The sequence below is a fragment of the Cajanus cajan genome, chromosome 9 (genome assembly GCF_000230855.2).
Source record: "Cajanus cajan strain Asha chromosome 9, NIPB_CcT2T_4, whole genome shotgun sequence".
NCBI lineage: Eukaryota > Viridiplantae > Streptophyta > Magnoliopsida > Fabales > Fabaceae > Cajanus > Cajanus cajan.
In genome coordinates, this window is record NC_138525.1 from 37693128 (window position 1) to 37703044 (window position 9917).

General features: G+C 36.6%; 1 non-coding gene across 1 annotated transcript; it reads left to right on the plus strand.

The window, feature by feature from the left end:
* The first annotated feature begins 8780 nt into the window (after positions 1-8780).
* On the plus strand, positions 8781-8887 carry LOC145952256 (small nucleolar RNA R71). The gene has a single exon (XR_014429935.1). It is a non-coding gene; the product is annotated as a small nucleolar RNA R71 (small nucleolar RNA).
* The last annotated feature ends 1030 nt before the right edge of the window (positions 8888-9917 follow it).

Here is a 9917-nt window from a genome sequence, read left to right on the forward strand (position 1 = left end):
AAATATCGAATCACAGGGACTACGTGTTTGACCTAGAATTACTAGTATTTTAATTTGAATTTTAAAACAGATGGAATTTTTGTTTTGAGATGATAAGATCAGATTCGATGGTAAAAGAGATAGTAATGCAATTAATGAATAAGATAAAACTTTAAGATAAGATAAGGAGATTTCCGGGAATCTAGGGTTCGCACAAAGAGTTCCAACATTATTGAATTATTATTTTCATTAATTAATTCTATTCCATCTTGAAGGTAGTCTTAACCTAATTTAATCCTTGCACCTTCTCAGGCTACGAGGACGTGTTTAATTAAAATTAATCTCTACTCTCGCGGTAATTACGTTCAATTAAACCCATTAAGATCTTTGTTAATCTATTGCTCCTCGAAAGCTTAAATCAACTCTCGTGATTTAACACTCAAGTCTGTTCCTTTAGGTTCCGATAATTAGGTTCTCCTCTCAGTTCATCCCTAATTATCTATGATTATGAAAATTAAGATTAATTGTTTATCATAATTATAATCAAGTTCTCCTCTCAGTTCATCCTTAATTAATGTTATTATGAAAACAATAATATTAAAGTTCATATATACAATATAAAAGAACAGATCAAGAATTGGAATAAAATTAAGAAACTGAATAATGCATTAATAAAGAGGTTCTCAGAGGCTAAGCCCTGATCCCAGAAAAAGGGAAACTACTCACAGGAGTTCATAGTAGTTCCCCAAGAAAAAAAGAATAAAAGAAAAGCAAACCTTAGAGTCGATGGCACAGGCGCCCAACCTTCTCCAAGTGTCAAAAACTAAAAAAAACTGTCTCCGAAACAAAAATCCCCTTTCTAGGCTAACCTCATCTAATTTATAACCTAAAAGGGTAAAAAGGTAAAACTACCAAGATAAAAAATTACAAAGATAAAATAAAAATAAAACATAAAACTTAAAAAGCTGGGACGCGAAGTGAATCACGGCCGTGACTGAGAATCACGACCGTGATCTTCTCTGGAGCACATCTATGAAGGGTCAGTGGCGTTCACGGGTGTGATTGGGAGTCACGGTCGTGATTTTCTCTGGTGAATCACGGGCGTGATTTAGAATCACGGCCGTGATTTTCCCTGTAGCTCAACATTTCCTCTTTAATTCTTAAATCTTGATCCTGCTCAGAGAAAACACAACACATACCAAGAAAAGCATAAAATAGGAAAATGATATAAAAATTTATTAAAAACATGAAAGATATGCATGATTATGCTATGAATTCTTGTGAATTAAAGTGCTAAAATACGAGTAAAATTCACAACATCAAATAACCCCAAACTTGAACTTTTGTTTGTCCTCAAACAATAATTAGCACTTTGAAAAAAAAAATTCATCAAGAATTAACTGAGCATTTAAAATCTTCACTCTTAGTCTCACAAGGTCCAATTAGAATCTTAATCTTTCATTACTAGCGCCAACTCTTAGTTTCTAAGAGTTTCATGATGTCAAATCTTGTAAAGCTCATTAGTCGAACGAAGATAATTTAACAGAAATAATTTTTCAATGCTTGTGACACAAATAGGGGTAATATTTTTATTTTTGTTTTTGTCTCACCTAAAACATTTCCCCAGTAGCCAATCAGTGTAGAGAGGATGATAATTTCAAGAACACGTAGCCTCAAAGGGGGGCTAGCTATTTTACTAAACAATTCCCCAGTAGCTAATTAGTTCCCTTAGTTTTCTAAGGTTAAGAATATTCTCCCTCTAACCTATGACCTCAAAGGGGTGCTAGGTGATTTTTTTTTTTTTTTTTTTTTTTTTTTTTTTTTTTTTACCCCCCAAAAGCTTTTAAGCACGAATTAAAAAGAATTTATCTTCAAGAGACTATTTTTATAATTCTCGATCATTTCAAGCCTCAATACTAAGAACCAAGTGCTAGCCACAAAACCAGCTAATTTTTCAACCTTTTGTTCTGAGACTTCAAGATTCAATTCATCACATTCAGTGTTTTCAAAGACGAACAATTTCATTAAAAATATTTACCTTTCAAACACAAATTCAAGCTGGGATTAACTGAATATGTATATATGCATGATTTTTTTTATTTTTTTATTTTTTATTTTTATTTTTATTTTTTTATTTTTATTTATTTATTTTTTTTTTTTTGCATGAATGAATGAAATGCGTACATCCTCCTAACCCCAAACTTAAAGATTTGCTTGTCCCGAAGCAAAGAGCTAATGAATGCATGATAGATTATTTTGACAAAATTATAAAATGCATGAATATGCAACCAACCCACAACAGAAAGGAATGCTTGTCCCTAAGCATCAGAGTAAAATAAGGAATAAGAAAGATCTCACTGTGGTGGAAAATCATCTGGATACCGTTGAATGTGCCATTGATACATTTGATCAACCATGTAATTATAATGCTGCTGGCGTTCATCCATTTGTTTCAGCCGGTTATCCATTGATTGAATAGCTGCTAGGATAGCAGCATTGTCCACCTCAGGTCCAGGATGTAGAGGGGGTTGTTCAGGAGCTGCTTCCTCATCTGCTGGAGGTAGTTCCTCTAATGGCTCCAGTGGAAACTGCCGTGTAGCCCGGTTCTTCACGGTGTATGTTGGATTTGGTAACTGGTGGTGCACTCCCGACTGGGTTACTACAAAGTAGTATTTATCAGCTTCATCTTTCGCAATGCAGTTCATAGAAGAGCAGGTAGCAAAATTAATAGTACGGCTTCCAGGGAGTGGTTCTAACTGGTCCAGCCAAGCGTGATAGCCAAGGTGTTTGGCTATAGTGGTAATGAGGCCGCCATTCACAATCGCACCGTGGCTGGTATTGGAAATACTCTGGAACTGTCGTGCCAAATGACTGCCAGAATCAATAGGCTCCTCTATGTTTTCCATCATAGCCCATAAAAGTAAAAGGTCGCTCAAACGAACCTTTCCTTTAGAATCACCTCGGGCCAAAACAGTAGAGGCAATAAAGCGGTGCATAATACGGATGGCGGGATGGCGGAAAGCAGAGGAATTACATTTTCCAGCGACCCAATTACTTGTACCTGTCAAACTATACCAAAAAGAACTAGGGTTGAAAGAACTTGGGGTTCTCGTGCTCCCTCCAGTGGGAAATCCAAAAATATTATTGAACTGAGCCAGGGTTAATTCGTGTTCTTGGTTAAACATACGGAAAGAAATCAAACCTTCAGAACAATTTGGCCCAGATAATATTTCCGTGTGGAGAGAGCTCAAGAACTCAAGAACTAGTCGAGGATAAACAACATCATTATGCATGGTAGCAAAGGTTGTCCACCCAATGTTAGTTAACATGAAATTGATATCAGCACGTAAACCCAACTTACGAATAAATGGGAAGTCGAGATACCTGGTAGGATGGATAGTGCGGAAGCGTAATACCTCGTTCCGCTCACGCTGTTCATCGTTCCGATAGAACCTCGGAGGAAGGTGCGGAATTTCACTTGCTTCTTCCTCGTAACTGTGGGTATCGGAGGCGGTGGAGGACGAACCAACGGTACGGGTGCGCTTGGGAGCCATGGATGAACGGAAGGAGTGAATGTGGGAGGAAAAGGGAAGAAGAGGAAGAAGAAGGGAGAAGCTAGGGTTTGGGAGAGAAGAAAAGAGAGAATGGGCAGAGTTCGTAAGTTTGAGAGAAGTGAGAATGTAAAAGGAGGGGGAAAAATATATAAGGGAAAGGGGAATTTCAAAAATCACGGGTTGTATCTGTTGAGCGTCAGCAGGGAATCACGGGCGTGATTGGAAATCACGGCCGTGATTCTCTTTGTGAGTTTTCAAAAATTCAAACAGAGGAGATCACGCCCGTGATTTATAATCACGGTCGTGATTCTCTCTGGGGTTTTCCAAAAATTTTCCAGAGAAGATCACGCCCGTGATTTAGAATCACGGTCGTGATTCTCTCTGGAACTCTGAAATTTTATTTTATTATTTTATTATTATTTTTATTATTATTATTATTATTATTATTATTTTTTTTTTTATTTTTTTTTATTTCATGATGCTTGAGTAGGTTCCTGAAGAACCATAGAGTATAATTTTTCTAAGTGTTCCCCATGGAAATATAACTTCAATCTCTGTGCATTGACCTTGAATATGTCGCCTTTATCGTTTCTGATTTCTACAGCTCCATAGGGATATACTTTTTGAACTGTAAAAGGCCCTGACCATCTTGACTTCAATTTTCCAGGAAACAATCTGAGTCTGGAATTAAATAATAGCACCGAGTCCCCTTGCTTGAATTCTCTTCTATGTATATGCTTGTCATGCCACCTCTTTGTTCTTTCTTTGTAAATCTTAGCATTTTCATATGAGTCTAATCTGATTTCATCAAGCTCATTGAGTTCCAATTTCCTTTTTTCTCCAGCATCCTTTAGGTCATAGTTGAAGTATTTTATTGCCCACAAAGCCTTGTGTTCTAGCTCTACAGGAAGATGGCAAGATTTGCCATAAATCAGCCTAAATGGAGACATGCCAATAGGTGTTTTGTAAGCAGTCCTGTAGGCCCAAAGAGCTTCATCTAATCTTAAAGACCAGTCCTTTCTTGTTGTAGATACAGTCTTCTCAAGAATCTTTTTGATTTCTCTGTTAGATATTTCTACCTGTCCACTTGTTTGAGGGTGATAAGGTGTACCAACCTTGTGAGTGACTCCATACTTTTTTAAGAGAGATTCAAACTTTCTTTCAATAAAATGTGAGCCTCCATCACTGATCACAGCTCTTGGGACCCCAAATCTTGGAAATATAATTCTTTTGAAGAGTTTAATGACAGTATTTGAATCACTCGTTTGAGCGGGAATCGCTTCTACCCACTTGGACACATAATCAACTGCAACTAATATGAACTTGTAACCTTTAGAACTTGGGAATGGTCCCATGTAATCTACTCCCCATACATCAAAAATTTCTACTTCTAAAATCCCATTTAATGGCATTTCATGTTTCCTGGATATATTCCCTGATCTTTGGCATTGGTCACAAGAATTTACCATCTTCCAAGTATCCTTAAATAAGTTTGGCCAGTAAAAACCAGATTGTAGAATTTTAGCTGCAGTTTTTGACGTACTAGCATGCCCTCCATATGCGGAAGAATGACATGAGTGAATGATGTGAGGAGCTGCTTCTTCTGAGATACACCTTCTGTAGATACCATCTCTACACCTCTTATATAGGTAAGGTTCATCCCAAATAAAGCTGTTAAGGTCACTAAAGAATTTCTTCTTTTGTTGATAATTAAAGTCTTCAGGAAGGACTCCACATGCTAAGTAATTCACATAATCTGCATACCAGGGACTGTTTTTCACAACAACTGCTAAAAGCTTTTCGTCTGGGAAGCTGTCATTAATAGGGAGTTCCTCCTTTGTTGCTTGGTCTTGTGGAAGTCGAGAGAGATGATCAGCTACTACATTTTCTACTCCCTTTCTGTCCACAATCTCTAAATCAAATTCTTGTAAAAGGAGAATCCATCTGAGGAGCCTAGGTTTAGCATCCTTTTTATTAAAAAGATACTTTAGGGCAGAGTGATCTGTGTAAACAATAACCTTAGACCCCACAAGATAAGATCTGAACTTTTCAAAAGCATAGACGACTGCTAACAATTCTTTTTCTGTTGTTGCATAATTGGCTTGGGCTTCATCAAGAGTCTTGCTGGCATAGTATATAGCATGAACCTTCTTGTCCTTTCTTTGTCCCAATACAGCTCCTATAGCATAGTCACTTGCATCACACATGATTTCAAAAGGAAGGCTCCAATCAGGAGTTTGCAGAATAGGAGCTGTAGTGAGAGCTTCTTTCAACCTGTAGAATGCATTCTTACAAGAAACATCAAAGTTAAAAGGTACCTCTTTCACAAGTAGATTAGATAATGGTTTAGAGATTTTTGAAAAATCTTTAATAAACCTTCGGTAGAAACCGGCATGCCCTAAGAAACTTCTAACACCTTTAACATCAATTGGAAGAGGCAATTTATCAATTACTTCTATTTTTGCTCTATCTACCTCAATTCCTCTCCCAGATATTAGGTGTCCTAAGACAATTCCTTCTTGTACCATAAAATGACATTTTTCCCAATTTAAGACTAAATTCACTTCAGAGCAACGCTGCAATACTTTAGTTAGATTTAATAGACAGTCATCAAAGGAAATACCATAAACTGAAAAGTCATCCATGAAAACTTCCATCTCTTTTTCTAATAAATCACTAAAGATTGCAGTCATACATCTTTGAAAGGTAGCAGGTGCATTACATAGGCCAAAAGGCATTCTCCTATAAGCAAAAGTACCATAGGGACATGTAAAAGTAGTTTTCTCTTGGTCTAATGGATGAATAGGGATTTGATGAAAACCGGAGTATCCGTCCAAATAACAAAAGTATGAATGCATTGCTAACCTTTCAAGCATTTGATCAATAAAAGGTAAGGGAAAGTGATCCTTTCTAGTGGCATTATTTAATTTTCTATAATCAACACACATACGCCACCCAGTCACAGTTCTTGTGGGAATTAATTCATTATTATCATTTTTAACTACTGTCATCCCACCTTTCTTAGGAACCACATGAACTGGACTTACCCAAGGACTATCAGATATAGCATAAATTACCTTAGCATCCAATAATTTCAAAATTTCTTTCTTTACCTCTTCTTTCATCTTGGGATTTAGTCTTCTTTGAGCTTCAACAGAAGGTTTGGATCCTTCCTCCAAGAAGATGCGATGCATACAAAATGAAGAACTAATTCCCTTTATATCAGCCATAGTATATCCAATAACTTTTCTAAATTTTCTCAACTCATTGAGAAGTTTTTCAGTTTCTTTTTCATTTAAAGCTGAATTTACTATGACTGGATAAGTGGAATTAGCCCCCAAAAACTCATACCTTAAAGATGAAGGAAGTGGTTTAAGTTCTAACTTTGGAGAGTTTTCTTCTTGCCAATCTGTTGAAGACTCAAGAAGACTTTCTACTAGAGGATCTTTTTCTTTACACGGGGGACTTGAATCGATCAAGCAAGCATAATTAGGTTGAATCCCCTCAAGATCTATGTGCTTTCCTCCAACTAGAAAATTCTCCAAGGGATCCCTCAAAATAGATCTCATGACTTCTTCCTCCATGTCTTTAGGCAATATATCAACCCTGCAGCAAATATTTTCAAGAGAAGGTTGTCTAACAGATTTAGCAATATTAAATTCCATTGTTTCATCATTAATGGATAAGGACAATTTTCCATGTTTGACATCTACTATCACGCCTGCTGTAGCCAAAAATGGTCTACCTAGTATGATTGGTATTTGTTTGTCCTCTTCCATTTCTAAAACAACAAAATCTCCCGGAATTAAAAATTTACCTATCTTAACTGGAACATCTTCTAAAATTCCTATGGGATATTTTATAGATCTATCTGCTAACTGGATTGACATTGCTGTAGGCTTTAATTCTCCCATATCTAATTTCTTGCAAATTGATAAAGGCATTAAACTGATACTTGCCCCAAGGTCACATAAGGCTTTTTCAAACCTTAGATTTCCAATGAGACAAGGTATAGAGAAACTACCAGGATCCTTAAGTTTTTTGGGCAAATTATGATGGATCAATGTAACAGTCTCTCTATCATCCAATTTCCTTCGGTTAGCTAAAAGATCCTTAAGAAATTTAGCATATGTAGGCATCTGTTGTAGAGCTTCTACAAATGGAATGTTTACATACACTTGTTTGATCATATTTAAAAATTTTTCAAATTGTCTATCAAGTTTAGTCCTTGCTAACCTTTGAGGAAAAGGAATTGGAGGGTGATAAACAGTTTGAGGCTTTGATGAAGATACTTTTTCTTTTTCTAATCTCTCTTTTTCAGGTTTTTCAACCATAGGAGAAGCGTCTTCATCAATCTCAATATTATCATTTTGATTAGACACAGGTCTGTCTAATTTCTTCCCACTCCTTAAAGTAACAGCATTAACATTTTCAGCTGGGTTTGCAACTGTTTTACCTGGGAACTTACCTGGAGAATTGTTTGAACTAGGCATCAACTGTGCAATTTGATTTTCCAGCATCTTGTTGTGGAGAGTAATATTCTCAACCTTGACAGCAAGGTTTTGAATAGAATTTGCCATTGAATCATTGGTCTGTTTTTGATTAGTGACAAAATTCTCCATAAGGTTTTCTAATCTTGAAACACTTTGTTGAATTGAGGGTGTCTGTACTGGATTTCCTTCCCCATTAATGAAGTGATTGGACGGACGGAAATTAGGTTGCTGATTGCTAGTTCCTTGAACTGGGTTATTCTTCCAAGAAAAGTTAGGATGATTCTTCCAACCAGGGTTGTATGTGTTGGAATATGGATTACTCTTCTCTCTTCGAGGAGTGTCATAGAAATTATGAGAAGCTGCCACCTGTTCAGTAGTATCTTCTTTTTCTCCAGTAAAAATTGAGGTACAATCTACTGCAGTGTGCCCTTGTTCCCTACAAAGGTCACATACTTGATTTGTAGCCACTGAATTAACCTTAGCTTTTTCCATCTTGTCTAATCTTTGATTAAGAGTATCAAATTTTGCTAAGAGTAACTCAATATTGTTCACTTCATATCGCCCCGGAGTTCCTTTCCTTGCTGTGACTTCTCTTTCACTGTATTGGCTGTGATTTGAGGCTACATTTTCCAAAATAATCATGCAGTCATTAATAGGTTTCCCCATGAAAGATCCTCCAGCTGCTGAGTCTAATATCATGGTGCTTTGTTGGTCCAATCCTTCAAAGAAAAATTGGATGGTAAGCCAACGGTTGAAGCCATGTTGTGGGCATGCTTGAAGATATCCTTTGAACCGCTCCCATGCTTCATAAATAGTCTCTCCAGTGCCTTGTTGGAAATTAGTGATTTTCTTCCTCAATTCTTTAGTTTTAGAAGGAGGAAAGAATTTCTCTAGAAAAGCTCTTTCACATAATTCCCAAGTTGCTATCTTTTCTCTAGGCACTGTTCTTAGCCACACCTTTGCCTTATCTCTCAAGGTGAGTGAGAATAAGCGGAGTCGCATTCCATCAGAAACTTCATCATCAAATTGCTGGGTCTCACAGATTTCCAAGAACCCCTCTAAGTGGTCATTAGGATCTTCTGATGGTAGTCCTCCAAAGGTGTTCTGTTTGAGCATATTCACCAGAGAAGCTGGTACAGTAGCTCCAGTTCGCATCTCCCCTCCAGGTATCCCACGAGCTACGGGTGCAGAGTAATCCCGAAGCGGTAAATTATCTCGTTGTGCAGCCATGTCAAATTCTCTAGAAAGGTTTCTTTTCCTTCTCAGGAGAGTTCTTTCAATCTCAGGATCAAGTGGTGTTGGTTTCCCAAGACGTAGAGATCTCTTTTGCATTAACCCTAAGGCACTGCAAAAAAAAAGAAAGTGACCCGTGAAATCTGAATTGGAGAAGTAAACACTAAAAAAAAAAAAATTATTTATTTATTTAATTTTTTTTTTTTTAAAAATTCGAATTAAAATAATTGTAATTTAAATCAAGAGACGTAGTCCCCGGCAACGGCGCCAAAGACTTGATGTATGGAAAACCGCAAGTGTACGGTTGTCGTCAAGTAATAAATATCGAATCACAGGGACTACGTGTTTGACCTAGAATTACTAGTATTTTAATTTGAATTTTAAAACAGATGGAATTTTTGTTTTGAGATGATAAGATCAGATTCGATGGTAAAAGAGATAGTAATGCAATTAATGAATAAGATAAAACTTTAAGATAAGATAAGGAGATTTCCGGGAATCTAGGGTTCGCACAAAGAGTTCCAACATTATTGAATTATTATTTTCATTAATTAATTCTATTCCATCTTGAAGGTAGTCTTAACCTAATTTAATCCTTGCACCTTCTCAGGCTACGAGGACGTGTTTAATTAAAATTAATCTCTACTCTCGTGGTAAT